Source organism: Equus caballus, chromosome 9 (assembly GCF_041296265.1).
Source record: "Equus caballus isolate H_3958 breed thoroughbred chromosome 9, TB-T2T, whole genome shotgun sequence".
Taxonomy (NCBI): Eukaryota; Metazoa; Chordata; class Mammalia; order Perissodactyla; family Equidae; genus Equus; species Equus caballus.
The window spans coordinates 9741956-9758850 of NC_091692.1; the positions used below are offsets into that span (position 1 = coordinate 9741956).

Sequence of the window (16895 nt, forward strand, 5' to 3'; positions counted from 1 at the left end):
CAAAGTTTCAGATCAGAAATCTGCTGTTATTCAAACCATTGTTCCACTATAGGCAATGTGTTATTTCTCTTTAGCTGAATTCAAGATATATATACACATACATACATATGTATATATGTATGTATGTGTATATATACATGTATATTTTATCCTTCAGTTTTCAGAATTTTGATTTTGATTTGTCTTAGTGTGCAATTCTGTAAGTTTATTCTGTTTGGGTTTTACTCAGCATGTTGAATCTGGTGATTTATGCCTTTAATCAAATTTGGGAAATTTTCAGCCATTATGTCTTTGAATAATATTCTAGTTCCATGCTCGTTTTTCCTCTCCTTCTGGGATTCTGATAACAGGAGTATTAGATCTTTTGATATTGGTCCACAGATCACCGAAACTCTGTTAACTTTTTTTCTTTACTGTTCAGATTAGGTAATTTCTATTGTTCCTTCATCAAGCTCATAATTCTTTTCTCTGTCATCTCTAATCTACTATTCAGCTGGTCCAGTGAGATTTTCTTTCTCTTTTTCTTTTTTTTGAGGAAGATTAGCACTGAGTTAGCATCTACCACCAATCCTCCTCTTTTTGCTGAGGAAGACTGGCCCTGAGCTAATATCCGTGCCCGTCTTCCTCCATTTTATATGTGGGGTGCCTGCCACAGCATGGCTTGACAAGGGGTGCATAGGCCCATACCCAGGATCTGAACCAGTGAACCCTGGGCTGCCAAAGCAGAACATGAGAACTTAACCACTGTGCCACCAGGCCAGCCCCTATTTCATTTTTTATATTTACATTTTTTACAAGTTCTATAATGTTTCCTTGTTTTAAAACATATATTCCATTTTTGGCTGACATTGTCTATTTTTTTCACATATTACTAGAGTTCATCATTGTTCATTGAAGCAAATTTATGATTGCTGCTTACCAAATAATTCCAATATCTGAGTTATATCAGTATTGTCATCTACTGATTGTCTTTTCTCATTCAAGTTGTGATTTTTCTGGTTCATGGGATGGTTTGTGATTTTGGATTTTACCCCAGACTTCTAGGATGTGTTGTGAGATCCTGGGGCCTATTTCCTTTTCTTTTTCAGTAGGCAGTCACCTTGTCTAGCTGTAGCATGCAGGTGTGGGTGGACGAGGATGTTCAGATTCCCACTGGACCCCTGAAAAATCAGAGCATGGCATTGCATTGCCTCATCGCTGCTGGATGGGGATAGACCTCACCAACTCCCTTCTGATCCCGACTAATACTACCCTATCAGGGAAAGCAGAGTACCAACTCGCACTGCCTCACACCACTTCATACTGCCTCTTGGCTGACAGCAAGGATGGAGGACAGTAGGCGTGGAGGTTCATGCCTCCACTGGGCCTCACTGACCCTGGGGATAATGGGGGACCAGGACACTGAATAGCACCAACCTGCACTTCCTTATTCTCCTTTCTTGCTGCTTTGTAGGGTGGAAATTCAGCTGTTTGCTTGGCCCAACTGAGAACAATCTGATGAGGTTATCAGAGCACTAACTGTCACTGCCAATCAGGAGGGTGGAAATTCGGCTCTGAGTTCAGTCCCCCTGACACCAGGGGCTCAGAGGGGAAAGTCTGTCCATTGATATTTAGATGGGGTAGAGCAGGTATTGTCAAAACGTTTATTGTGTTACTGGGCTGCCCTTTTGCCTCCTCTTTGGCTAGATGGAGCAGACTTTTGTTGGGTCTTTTTTGTCTGCATTTTTGGTGGTTTCAGGTTGCAGGTCCCCAGTGCCTCATCATGGCTACCTAGAAGGCAAAAAGAACACCCTGGGAGCTCACTGTCTTTTCATGCCTCAAGTCTCATGGGCCTTAGTCAGTCTACTTTTTCTTTCCATTATTCAGAACCTCCCTGGGTTTGCTTGTTGTATTATGTTCAAGTTTTTAAATTGGAAAGAGAGGGGCTAGAGAAGAAGCTATTTTATTTTGGCCCCAACTGGAAGTCTCTTGAAGTTATTATTTTAATACGTTTATTCATTGTTTTATTATTATATTTTTCCATTAGGAAATTTGATGAAGTTGTAGGATTAAGAACCATGGAAAGTGGTTTTATTGAGACCAAGCTCCGGATTCCTGGTCATGGATAAGGCCCAGGGAAAGAGAATGATTTCTAAGAAGAAAATGAGTTCAAAAACTTGCTTAATTTCTAATTTGCTTAATTTCGTTTTCATCATGTAATGTACTGTACTAATTATATATTTTCTACCGACACATTTGCAGCCTTAGTTTATGCATTACATGCAAAGCACTGTGTTGTTCCAAAGCCTGAAAAGAAAGAATTCATGAAACAAAACATTGGAAATACGACATAAATAAAATTATGTAATTAACCAGTGAATTTATGCAGCAAAAGAACATCATGCTAAGGGGGCAGATCTCAGGTTGAGTGCTCTCCTCAAAAGAAAACTAAATTATGGGGCTGGCCCCGTGGCCGAGTGGTTAAGTTCGCACGCTCCGCTGCAGGCAGCCCAGTGTTTCGTTGGTTCGAATCCTGGGCGCGGACATGGCACCGGTCATCAAACCACGCTGAGGCGGCGTTCCACATGCCACAACTAGAAGGACCCACAGCTAAAAATACACAACTATATACCGGGGGACTTTGGGGAGAAAAAAGGAAAAAATAAAATCTTTTAAAAAAAAAAAAAGAAAACTAAATTAAAATTAAAATTAAAAGAACATCATGCTAGTAGCTAGGAGAGACAGGTTGCTAAGTAGTTGAGACAAACTTCCAAATTGCTCAACTCCTGGGTGATATTTATAAAAAAAATAATTTAATTTACCAGGCTTATATTTTCCAAGTTGTTTCTACTGTAATAAGTAAAATAGGCTTCGTCAGATAAGGCAGTGTTCGAAGTAGAGTTGCCATTTTCTCAACTGTCATGCTGGGTCGGGGTGTATAATCCCAGACCAGGCCTGTGCTAGCTTCAGAAAATTGCAAATTCTGCACCCTCTGTGACAATTCTTCCCACTCATGAAGTATCACAAAGCTTCCGCTTTTTCATCTTGCTGGGAAAGGATTTCACTCCCTACCTAACTATCTATCTATGTGTTCATCTATACATACATTTCTTAGTAAAAGTAGATTTCTTTAATAATATGAATAGATTCCACATAAGAAGACAAGGACCAAGATTTTCACTGTAGGCATTAAAGAAATCCTGAGACTTTTAGATCCAAAAAGTTTATACTAAGCAGCTTGACTGTGTGATAATACTCAGAGTGTAATATGATTTTTTCAGCACCCTCTTTCAGAATGGGTTTGGAACTACTGAGCCAGTAGGTGAAGGTAACTATAGTCGAATAGCTCCAAAGAAATAGAAGCTAACTATATATCCATAAACTACATCTTCAAGGAATGGCTGTACATTAACTATATATACATATATATACACATATACATATATGTATACATATATGCCTACATGTATTTGTTTACATATAAAGCTATATATTTTCATATCTATCCATCTATCTATATGTACATATTTAGAGATATATATGTAGATAGACATCTATACCCCTATGTACACAATGCATATGTAGTGGCATTATATATATTTTATATACTCATATAGAATGTGCCAATACCTATGAATTATATCCATAAACAGCTTTTTCTTTTATTCTTTAAAGAACTTATGTTCCTTTGAGCTTGAATACCCAAACTATTAGTTATTGTTGATGTTTTAAAATATGGAAATAAATTAGAAATTTTATTTAGCAAATTAACTCTTTATTAGCAGAAGGATTCTATATTGCATAACGAAACTAAGTTTGTGCCAGGAATCAGCAACGTGAGTATTAATTCTTTCATTACCACTCATGACTCTAGGCAACTTAGAAAATCTCTCTGAGTGTCACATTTCTCATTTGAAATGGTTTACATGGGTATGTGATGGAATATATTATCTTTAGCTCTTAAGATTTCAAAACACAAACTTTAAAATTTGCATACTAATTCTTTAGAGATACTAGAAATGAAATATGCCTCAAATCAGTCAAAAACAAACACATTGTATATTTAGGAATAGGAGGAATGATTGTTTAACACTATCTCATCCAGTAAATTTTGCTTTTCTTGAAGAGACTAGATTTATAATGAAATTCTTCCTCGGTCCTAGTTTTCTGTGACAGCCACAGCTGTGCCTTCTCTGAGCCCTCTCCACTGTGGCTGGTGGCCTGCTGTTCTGCTTTAGGAGCCTCAGATAGGCTCTTGCTAATACTTAAGACCTATCTCTCAAACTTGAGCCTTATCTCTCTAATGAATGCCTGTTCGCTCTCAGAGCTAAGTGCCCAGGGAGAACCAAACCTCTTGATCCTCGCTTTCAGAACATCTACTTACTGGATCTCAGGGTCCGGAGCTCTGTGATGTACTCACTCTGGTATTGTACTCTCTCCAGGAACCTAGGGTTCAAACAGCCCCCGCAGCCACTAACCACTATGGTGATAGATGGCCTCAAGCTGGTTTGACTGTTCCAGACTTCAGGTATGTGAATCCCTGTAAGCCTGGACTTGCTACTTTCCTGCTCCAAAGCCACAGCGGTCCTTCTGCTCTCTTTAGGCAGCCTATCTTTAATGAGGTGCTTTCCCAACACCCCGGGTCCCATGGTATCCAGGCCTCTTTATGCTAGTCCAGGCAAGGCCCAGTGAGAACAACCTTATTTTTAGTGCTTGTCTACAGCACCTATTCTAGTCTCATTTCTTCTTTCAATAAGGACAGAAAATACAGATATAAGCAAGGCATTACGCTCTTTTCTTATTACACCATGGTATATGGGTACGTTGCCATGGTATTTTTCTCCCAATCAGGACAAGTATTTACCTCCATTAGTAAGATAATCAGATAATGTCTATTTCCCTCAGAAGGGAATCTGAATGCACAGCTTATTCTAAAAGCCTTTCTAAGTCTTACCTGAAAGTACAATTTTAAGGAAATTCAAGGAAATGCTTAGAGAATAGCCCTACAGAAAGAGAGACAGATAAAGAAACAGATTAACATAAAAGAGAGGAAAAAGAGAGAGATGAAAGAATTCTGTTAGTTCTCTGTTCTAGATGTGGTAGTTTTAATATATCCTACTCTGGATCTGACCACTAAGTGAATCAGCTATTTTTCTTTGTTTCTTCTTAAAATTTGAAAAATGTTACACTTAAATATTATATTGGCATTTTGTTTATTTCTAATGCAAAACTACCACTATATATCTAATTGGTTAAATAAATTATATACAAAAGTAAATATTTAGTGTACAACTGAAGGACTCAACTATTGTTTCTGGCCCAGGAAAACTTCTATCCCTTCTCACAAACACAAAACAAAGCTGAGGCGAACTGTAAGATGGACTTGCAAGGGAGAATATAGCACAGGACAGTCCTGCGACTTCTCGCGACAAGACCTGGAGAGTCAGCATTCACCATGAAGTCATTTACTGGAGACCGACAGTAGTTCAAGATTCCTCAGAGATACCCGGACATATGGACACTCCATGACCACCAGTGAATAAGCACCAAATAGCATCAAGTAACGTTTAAATGCTAAAATGTTATGGATGTTGGTACCAGGCAGTCAGATTCAGAGAGCTAGCAGGACGGGGACGTGCATGGAATAAGATTCTCTTAGTCTTCATTAATATGCTTCTGGGTAATGTCTGCTAAGTTTTATTTAATGTTTTTGTAAATTGGTATTCATAGTGAGATTGGTGTGCAATTCTTTTTACTTACTTTTCTTTTTTGTGGGGGCAGGCAGGATGCTATGTAACAGATGGCGTGTGTCTTTAACACTGTTTCTTGTTAATATTTCGCCACCTTCCTAAAAAAAGTTGGAAGCTCTCTTTTTTCAATGCTTCAGAGGATTTTTAAATAGCTTTGAAATTAACTGTTTCTTAATGAATTGCTCTGGGAAACAGTCCATTTTTTGAGCATAGTTTTTTGACAAATCTGTTTCTTTGATGGCATTAATCTATTCAGATTAACTATCTGTTCTTTGATTGGTGATGGTAGTTTATATTTTCCTAAACAAATTTTATATCATCCAGATTTTCAAATGTGTTGGCATAGATTGGAGAAAATTAGTCTCACACAATTTAGTTAACATCTCCTCTATCTGTGATAATTTCTGTTATCAATGTGTACGCCATGTATTTGTGTGTACTAATTTTCCCTTGTTTACTTTAGAAAGTGAGATTTTATGTAGATTATTGTATTGATTTTCCATCCAAATAGATCACTAATAATATTTATTAGATCTATTAAGGTATTTATCATTTATTTATTTATGTCTACATATACATTGTTGCTTTTCAGTTTTTCTTAAGTTAACTTTGTAATTTCTAATTTATTGGGTTGGATGATTAACTCACCTATCTTCACTCTTTTCTTTCCATTAATGTGGGTATCTTATGCCATAAGTTATATTCCTAAAAATCTTTAAATTTATTCTATAAATTCAGAGAGGAATATTTTTATTATTTTCCATGTATTATTTACAAATACACATAATTGTTATAAATAATATATGATATACTGTATATAATATGATATATTTTATAATATATAATATATAATACTATATATATATAATCTCAAAAATGAGCAAAAGATATTAACTAACATTTCAACAAAGAAGATATATGAATGCCTAATGTACTACTGGGGTTAAAAATAAGAAATATATATCTGAGCTTCATCCTACTTCTGGCACAGAGCTCCTAAAAAAATTAGAATTTACTAAGTGGGGAATGTAATAAAGGTGTTTTTTATTATGTTAATGAGGTGGCTTTTGGAAAGCCCCTTGGTAACCTATGCTTGGGGGCTGGATGCCCAGGGACCCAACCACGTGGCTAGTGGGTTAGAACTTTCAGTCCCACCTCCCACTTCCAGGGATGGGAGAGGGGCTGGAGATTGAGTTCAATCACCAGTGGCCAATGATTTAATCAACCATGCCTATTTGATGAAATGGCCATAAATATCCCAAAGGATGAAGTTCACAGAGCTTCTGGGAAGGTGAACACACGCAGATGAAGGGAGAGCGGTGCACTCAGAGAGCGTGGAAGCACCATACCCCTTCCCACATAGCTTGCCCTATGCATCTCTTCCATCTGACTGTGTCTGTTATATCCTTTTATAATAAACCTGTAATCTAGTAAGTAAAATGTTTCTCTGAGTTCTATGAGCTGTTCTCGCAAATTAATCAAACCCAAGGAGGGGGTCGTAGGAACCTCCAATTCATAGCCTGCTCAATCAGAAGCACAAGTGGCAACCTGGGCTTATGTTTAGCCTCCAAAGGTGTGTGTGTGGGGGGGGGGGGGGGCAGTCTTACAGGACTGAGCACTTAACCTACGGCATCTGATGCTGGCTCCAGGTAGATAGCGTCAGAATTGAGTTAATTGCTTGCTGGTGTTGCAAAAAACACACTTCGGAGCTAATAAGTACCTGACAAGATGATCATCAGAGAAAAATAAATTAAAGCTACAATGAGATACCATTTCATATTCACTAGATCAGCAATATGAAGTAAGTCCAACAGTAACAAACACTGGTGAGAATGTGGAAAAATGGGGCATCTCATACATTTCTGGGATAGTATAAGATGGGAAAGCCACTTTGAAAAACAATTCGTCAGTTTCTCAGAAAGTTAAATATAAACTAGGATAGGACCCAGCACTCCTAGATGTATAGCCAAGATATATGAAAACATATGTCCACACAAAGACTTGCAAATGATTGCTTACAGCAACATTATTCATAATAGACGAAAAGTGGAAACAACTTAAATGTCGATGAAATGTGAATGAATAGGCAAAATGTGGTCTATCCATACAGTAGACTGCTACTCAGTAATGGAAAAGGAAAGAACTACTGGTCATGCTATATAGGGGATTAACTTCAGAAAACATTATTCTAAGTATAAGAAGTTAGACGTAAGAGACTACATGTTGTATGATCTCATTTATATAAAATGTCCAACAATGGCAATTTTATAGAGACCGAAAGTAGTTTAGTGGATGCCCAGAGCTGGAAATGGGCATGGACATGGGAATGGGGCTGAACTGTAAATAGGCATGAGGAATCTTTCTGGAAGATATGAAAATATTCTAAAACTGATTTATGGTGGTTGTTGTAACCAGTTGACGAGGTAACTAAAAATCATTGAATTGTACACTTGAAATGGGTTACTTTTATAGTATTTAAAATATATCTCAGTAAAATTGTTAAATATACATTTATATGTATATATAATTCACATATACACACATACATATAGTTTTTAAACTTACACGTTGTTACTTTTCATATTTTCCTATATAATTTTGTCCTTTCTTAAATTAAATGAGGGATGTAGTCTATGTTAATTTGATATTTCAAAGTTGATTGAAGTGCTTTGTGACGTTATACACGGTCAATTTTTGAAAGATTCATTCATAGCATGTTTAAAAGGATCATTTGCTATTATCAGTGTACAAAATTTGAAAAATTATACTATATATTGATAATATTATTTAAACTTTTACATATTTACTTTTTAAAAACTTATGTTAATATACAATGGGAAAGAAAAATTAAAATCTCCTGTTGCAAATGTGTGTCTGTCTATTTCTCCTTGGATTTCCTGATGAGTTGACTCTATGCCTGTGTTATTTAATGAACAAATACTCTCTCTGCTCCTCTGATCTTCATTGTAAATTATATTATTTATTATGTCTTATTTAATTATTTTTTGCCCTGAATTTAATTTTTTCTTATTTAAAATTGCTAAATGTCACTTTTTGGTTTTTGTTCATTTGCATATTTCTGGGGTGATTACATCTATCTTTTTTATATTTGACTTTTCCGAGTTATTTTGTAACGTGCGTATTCTGTATGCAATATATTATTAGGTTTTGTTCTTGATTCTAATAGAGTCTTTTACTTTAAATATTTGAGTTAAACCTATTTACATTCATTTAAATGATATACTTGCTTGGTTAATTATGTCATTTATTTTTTCCCACTGCTTCTTTTTAATCTTTCACTATATGAACAAAGTTTTTTTCTTTTATGTATGTTTGTGCTTTTTTCTCTGATAATTTGGAATGTTTATACATTTTCTAGTGGTTTTCTTTATAGCTATTACTTCTAGCAGTGTACTTAGTTATCTAAATCTTTGGACAGGCTCTATTGCCTTCCTCTTCTACTTATGTCCATATCACTGCTTATTTTGTGTCAATCAGAAAAGTCTAGGTTATACTGCAATAAAAAAAGAACACATTTCAGTGACTTATCACAACGAAGTGTATTTCCTGCTCAAAGTGCCTACAGTCTGGGCATCTCTCCAAAGCGGCTGTTCTCCATGTGGCAGCTCAGGATCCCAGGCTGCTTCAGTCTTGTGGCACCTACTTCTCAATACCATGCTTCAGGGTCCACTCCGCAGGGTAGGGGAGCATGGAGGTGTCAATATGTCAGCCCAGAAGTGATAGCAGTCATTTCTATTGATGGCCCTTTGGCCACAAACTAAGTCCCAAGAAGGAGAGAGTATTGCTTGTAGGTACCAAGGAGAAATGATTGAGATATGAGTAAGTGCTTATAATATCTACTAAATGATTCCAACGATATTATTTTACTTAAAGTCCACCTTTATATCTTTAAATATTTAGGCCTTTGTTAATTAATACCTTTATCACTTTGATATGATACTTGATCATAAAGTGACTACTGATTATAAAATATGAGGAGACTGGATATTGATTCTATCTTCCACCCTCTGTCCCCTTCCAGTCTGATCTCTATGGTTTATATCATTTCTACATGGTCAGAGGTTATAAAATTTCTCACTGTCTTTTGAAATGCAAGGTCTAAGTTTAAAGGCCACAAGCTCTTCGCAGACATACTTAACACTTATAATATATGACTTGGGAGTACTAGTTTGCTCTTCCAATATAGAAGTACAATTAAAACACAATGAAACTGATTAGATTCTAATGCAATTGGAATTAGTTATTTGACTTTATTGTCACTCTCAGTCTTATTTCCATAATCATATTGTAAGCTCTTTGTTGTAGGAAGAGAAGTGACTTATTTTTCTATAGCATCTAAGAAATAATGAGGCACAAAATCGGATTTTTCAGAATTTTTAAAAAAAGTTAGCAGCATCTTCAGTTCTGAATCTCCTTCCAGAAGGAATAGCCTTAAGTTCTGGAGCAGTGTAGGACAAATACATCAGACCAGTAAGTCCAACATTACCAAAGTATGGCAAATGAAGAATGTGATTTTAAATGTAATTTAGATTTTACCTTACTATTACTGTGTGGAATTAGAATAGGAATCGGAATGCAAAAAATACATTTTGTTTTGAACCAAAGCTTGCTAAATTTTATTTTCTTTTTATTCTGCTTTTTCAAATATACTCTTCAAATTGGAGGCTTGATGAAATAAATATATAGGATAAAATTGTGGACAAGGGTTCTATTGGATCACAGTAATAGTGTATATATCACATGATAGCAAATTCTCCTCACTAAGAGAATAGAAAAAAAAAAGACACAACATATACAGGTTTCCCCCGCTCTTTGAAAGTTGAGTGTTCCTGTGAAACTTTTCATAAGGTGAAATGTTGTAAAGTGAAGGATCAATTATCACCAGCTTGTATGGGAAAAAGTTTTTAGTGTTCCTGAACCCCCAAAATAACCTACTAAATCATACCAAATAACACTTTTATAAAAGCTAAAATAACACTAACATATACTAACAGCAGGAATTCTATGATCAATACACAGCCTATATAAAGTAGAAATAATGTCTGTACTGTGTAGTGTCACCTACCAGAGTCAGGGACACAGGGAGCACACTGAAGGCTGAGAGGTGGTGGTGGTGATCAGAGCCCGTTGGGTCCAGCTGTTGGAGGTTGGGGTGTGGGAGGTACAGGAGACTGAGGTGTGAGAGACAGAGGCAGAAGGGCATGCATTAATATCTCATTGCAGTCTGAATCATTAGGGCAGACAGGTCACTAACCTCTATACCTTCTTCTGTGTCTGCCTGCCTTGATACTGAAGGTCAAGGGTCATCGTTGCTGAGGCTGAAGTGGCTGACGTGGAAGCCTTGAAATATGCTTGACCACTTAGCCTCTGTAACAGCTTACTGCAAAACAAATGCTGAATCCCATTTTCACTTTTTCCTTTTTGTTTCGTAAAAGCAAAAATCTTCTTTGAATCCTAATGAATGCAGAGATGCTGTCTATATTATTACACACAATCCACCAAGACATCTATAAAAAGACAATTCCAAAGCCTTAGATGCTTCATTTATTTAAGTGACAAATAAATATTTTTACATAAGGAAACAAGAGATCATAGAGCTTAACTTTTAATAAAACTTTTTATTGAAGTAAAACATACATAAAGAGAACAGGATCTATTTTATCAATGGGCAAAGAGATTTCAACAGATTTTAGAAGCTGAGAGGACCATCAGTCAATTTCATGGATGGATTTTAAAACACATTCGACAAAGCTGAAGAAAGGATTCATGAACTTGAAAATAGTGCACTGGAAAATACTAACTAGAAAATTGTGGACAGAAGCACACAGAAACAACATGACATAAAATAAGCAAAAAAAATTAAATAAAGGATCCAGTAAAAATGCCTAACATACATGCAACTGGAATCCTAGAAAGAAAAGGGAAACATAAAGGACAAAAACTTGGTGGGAAGAAATAATGACTAAGAATTTGAAAAACCATTTATGATGTTAAGCTGCATAGTCAAAAACGTCTGTAAAATTAAAACAGGATAAATAAATTCATATTTAAGTTTAACATACTCAAAGTTGTGTAAATAAAATAGCAAAATGTTAAAAACAACCAAAAGAAGAAAAACACCATTGAATTTAAAGGACCAAAAATAGAACTAAATGCTGATGTTAACAAAATTGACGGGACAGCAGAAACCAATGGAATAGCATCAGTAGAATTTTTTACCATTTTCCTCATCATGAACTAGCTTTCTATAATGCCTAAAACATAAATTTTGTGAAGCTGCACAGATTGGCTCTTCAAGTTAAACACATTTTCATATTTAATTAAATTCAATACCATGATTTAGACATTCCACAAGAGAAATTTTTGCAGCTATTTTATTCTCTGTGATTTTGGATATATTTAATCTTATCTTTGGTTTATAGACCTATTTTATTTGTATTTCTCACATTTTAAAGGATAAACCCACATAACTAAACGAATTTTGTAAGTTGGCATTTTGAATTATACACTGCACAATGTCCTCTCTGTAGTATTTTCTGTGGTATTTTTCTGAGCCCCTCTCTTCCAGGGCAGAATGGACTGCTCTTGCATTTAGGTAACCATTTAGTACACTACAGTATTTCTACTTTAATGTTAATTTCATTTTTCTGAAACTGTTTAGTCATGCCTTTTCTAATAAACTACAAGCTCTTTGAGGGCATAAACATTTCTTCTTCTGTTCATCATCTACCAAAATGCCTAGTAGAGAGTATGTGCTCAATTACTTGGGCTGGTCTCAATTTTGGGCAAAACAATTTTAAAAAGCAGACTTCCCAATTTGCTAATTTTCCATTTCAATTTCTCTACTCTTCCACAATGTCCCCTCGCCTCGCATACACTATCATGGAAAAAAAAATATTTAAATGAGAACATATTGAAAGACAAAATTTATTAAAACTAAGTTTTCAGCGTCTAATAACAGATCCCTTCCTACAAAGTCTGGAAACACAGGAAACTAGACGAATAAAGTCAGCCCCTTACATCATCAGCATCACAGAAGCTCCCGCTTACATACATGGCAGTTTTATTTGGGGCCTAAGTCTCGCTGTCATTGGCTCCTAGAAGCCTTCTGCAGCTCCCAATAGGGCTGCTGTCAGGAGTAATGGCCTCATCTAGCCATGGTTCTCCCATCATTAGCACCTGTCAAAGGATCCCCACTGTCTCTTGATGTTTTCAGCAGTTCCTGGATGTTGGATTCACTAGACAGCTCAGGGCCATACACAAACAGCCATGTTACCAGAGACTCATAGGAGTGTCCCTGAGGAAAGTTCAAGTGGCAGATTTATGCTGCTGGACAGTCCTTTGGGGAAAGAGTTGTGTTACAAAATTAGAGTGAAAGGCACCACAATGTCACAGTCTGCTCCTCCGATGGGGTAGGAAATATTTATCTAGTTTTTCCTGGCTTGGAGCAAGTGTTGATGCTTCATGGCTGAAACATCTGAGGGTGTGTCATCTTTGTTTTACAATTCTATGACCTCTGGCCTCATCTCCCACACTCAATGTAACAAAGGGTAACAATACCCTACCTGATAAAATTGTCATGAAAATAAAATGAAGCAGCCATTACACTACTGGAAACGTTTCTAACAAATAACAAGCCCTCAATAAAGGTTAACTGTTCTATAAAACACAAAAGATCAATAAAAATTCATAAGTAAATAAAGTTTACTATCTACATATGTTTTTCTATAGGGGAAAAAATCCAAAAACCTCTGCAACATGTATGCATGATTTACCTCAATGTTGAATCGTGGTCTTAAACATTTAAAAATATATCAGAAATTTAGACTATATCAAGGTAATTAAGAAATACATGGCAATCTAAAATTAATAAATGAATTAACTAATTCAAATAATTTTTGTCAGCAGATGCTCTTAGATGGCAAAATATGTCGCCTGACAGGCAGCGGTTAGGAGCTGACCACACAGCTGAAAATGTTTGAGTTAAGTAAATAAAGTTATCCCTCTTATGTAAGTGCCTACAATCCAAAGAAAAACAAGCGTGTTTTTTAAAGCGTAGGTAATTATTTGTAAAGTTCGAATAATTCTCTCTTTTTCACCTTACAAGCTCATAATGTCCATACTATTTTGGAATTTCTCAAATTAGTGTTCCTGAAAGTCGGCCTCTGTGATTGTTTGGGGTTTGCTTGAAGTTTAAAGCTTTTATAAGATTGCCAGTCCTTTCATGCACACACAGAAAATAAAAGTCTCCTACCCCTGGCTCAGCCCTCTAAGAGTTTAGTACCAGATACCCGGTCTGCGAGCAACTGAGAGCGGATTGCTTGGGGAAGGATGGTTCCTGTATCTGGAGCCATGGCCACACTAAATAACACGCTTGTTTGCAAAGACAGGATGTGATACAGCCTAGATGTGAAAGAGGTCTTGTTGGGGAGTCGGTTCTCTTAAGTTCTATACTGTTTTTCTTCTTTCAGGAGGTGGGGCCAGGCCATGCTGCCATAAAGTATTAAACGGATGGTAGAAGCAAAATGATTTAATTAAAAGAAAAAACTATAGAGGTCTCCATTCCTGGGGAGAACAGTATCTGTAAATAAAAATTTATAAAAATCCAATTCCAAAATAGCATTTTTTAGATTTTCCTTTTAGAGGTGAATTATCCCAAAGTTTCAACATATGAATATAATTATACTCTTTTCTTTTTTGGTGAGGAAGATTGGCCCCGAGCTAACATCTGTGCCAATCTTCCTCTATTTTGTATCTGGGACTCCACCACAGCATGGCTTGACATGTAAGTCCATGCCGTGATCCAAACCCATGAACCCCAGGCAGCCAAAGCAGAGCGCGGGAACCTAACCACTATGCCATGGGGCTGGCCCCATTTCTACTCCATTTTTAATCTGCTTTTATTTCTTCTTTTTATGCCTAAGTCACTTGCCCTCTGGCCCAGACCTGTCCCTGGCATCCCCAACTGTTTGGACCCAAGGCCTGAGGAGCTTCTGCAGAGTCAATGCCACCCAGGGCCCTGGAATGGACATATTCCCCATGACCCCTGCCAGGGGCACTGTAGGCACCGCCCTCTTGCACTCTGAGGAAGTGTGGGAGCTTGTGGTCAAGACTGGCTGTTCCTCCAACCAGATCAAGCAGCTCCAGTGGAAGGTTAGCAGCTAAGTGGAGCCCAGCCCACCATTCCTCAGGAAAACTTCAACAAAGTCCCCAACATGGAGGTTATTCAGATCTGATCCCAAATCAACCGTGTCTTCTTTGACAGCAGGAGCCGGTGCAAGGGGCCCAGTGGCCTGGCCCAGGAGATCAATGTCGAGGACCTCCTGCCCATCATGTCCTATCCAGCCCATGAACCCCACTGTGAAGGAGGAGCAGGTGCAGCTGTGCCTGAAGGAGAAGCTGAGATTTCTGCTCCACATGTATGACTCAGACGGCGATGGAGCTATCACTCTAGAAGAATACAGAAATGTGGTCGAGGAGCTGCTCTTGGGAAACCCCGACATGGACAAGGATTCCAGTGGCTTCATTGCAGATGAGGCCATGATGGAGGCAGCCAGCATCCGGATGAGGCAGATGAAGTCTGATCAGGTGTAAGAGAGCATCACCTTTGACGACTTCCTGAAGGTCTGCCATGGGAGAGACATCAAGACCAAGATGCACGTCTGCTTCCTTTACATGGAAACCATCGCCCTTTGCCAGTGACCTGTGACCTCCACCATGGAGAAACTGCACTTTGCCCTGGGACTGCCCCCTGATGTGGCCCGGAGCAGCTGAAGCCCACAGGAGTCCTTTTGCTGCAGCTCTTGGAAGATTCCGCATTGGTATGTTCTTATTCTGTTACATGTTGGGTTTGTGTGTTGGAGACGGGAGGGGGTGGTGAGAGGGAGACAATAATTTGTCTTTTAGTTTAAAGGTTGCTGGGCCATGAGGAGTCAAAGTCAGACCTAACGAGTTGGACTGCACATCTTTCAGATATTCCAGACTTTGAGTAGGATGCAGTAACTGGATGGGACATTGAGATTGACTCTCTGGGGGATAGGTAAATACATTCCAGGCATGAGAAGAAGGTTACAAATGGATATCTAAGAGAAGGAATGTGTAGACTGTTGCAGAGCCTACAATTTGTCCCCTAATATCTTTTCTTTTTCTTCTATGTTAATAGAATTTTTCGTTGAACACATGCCTCTCTATCAAACGACTACATTTCTCAAGATTGCCTGCAGCTGAGTGTGGCTGTGTGTGTAACTTCTGTTCCATAGCGCAGAAGCAGAAATTTTACGTAAAATTTCTACTCAGTGCCATTATCATGAATAACCATGTCTTTCCAGTTCTTCTTTCTGTAGCTGGAATGGGGATAAAATGGCAGCATTAGAATAAGCCTTTCAGACCAGAAGATGGGTGCTGGAGTTTGAGAGTGACTAGCACCAAAGTAGATGGAATCTGTGCCCCTAATGACTTCATGGAGAAGAGGCTTAATAACCGAGGAATTTTTACGTGAAAGAGAAATAAAAGAGAAACAAAATTTTATAAGATTTAAGCTCTTGTAAACTCTGGCTGTTTCAATAGCAAAACAAACATCCTAACTAATAATATCCGATTTTGTAGATTAAATTGATTTACTATGTGGCAGGTGAATTATTTAAAAATAATATCTATGATAAAGAAAAAAAATCCTCAAATATATGGGCAAGAAAATAAAATGTCCACAAAGGAAATACAATCAGTCTGGCTTCAAAACCAGATCATTATGGAGCATCTCCTCTAACTTTTTTTTTGTCCAAAGGTTGATTTAAAAATTTTATAACCAGACAAATTGTTGTCTGTTTATGAAGGAACTAAAAACATTCTTAGCTGGGAAAGGACTTGAAAATATATTACCCACATTCCTCCAGCAATAATTTTATTTTTAATTAAGAATATACTTAGTGTAATGTGAATATTACTTGCTTCACCCGCCCGCCCCATTTATATTTTGAAGTCCTAATCCACACCACTTCAGAATGTGACCCTATTTGGAAGTGGGCTCATTACAGATGTAGTTGGTTAAGATGAGGTCATACTGGAGTAGTGTGGACCCCTAATCTGATATGACTGATGTCCTCATAAAGACGGGAAATTTGGACACAGACACAGACACGCTGGAAG

The 16895-nt window shown here is 37.3% G+C and overlaps 1 pseudogene; it reads left to right on the forward strand.

Moving 5' to 3' along the window:
- Positions 1 to 14789: 14789 nt before the first annotated feature.
- LOC100059551 (calcineurin B homologous protein 3 pseudogene) lies at positions 14790 to 15452 on the forward strand (annotated as a pseudogene).
- Positions 15453 to 16895: the final 1443 nt, after the last annotated feature.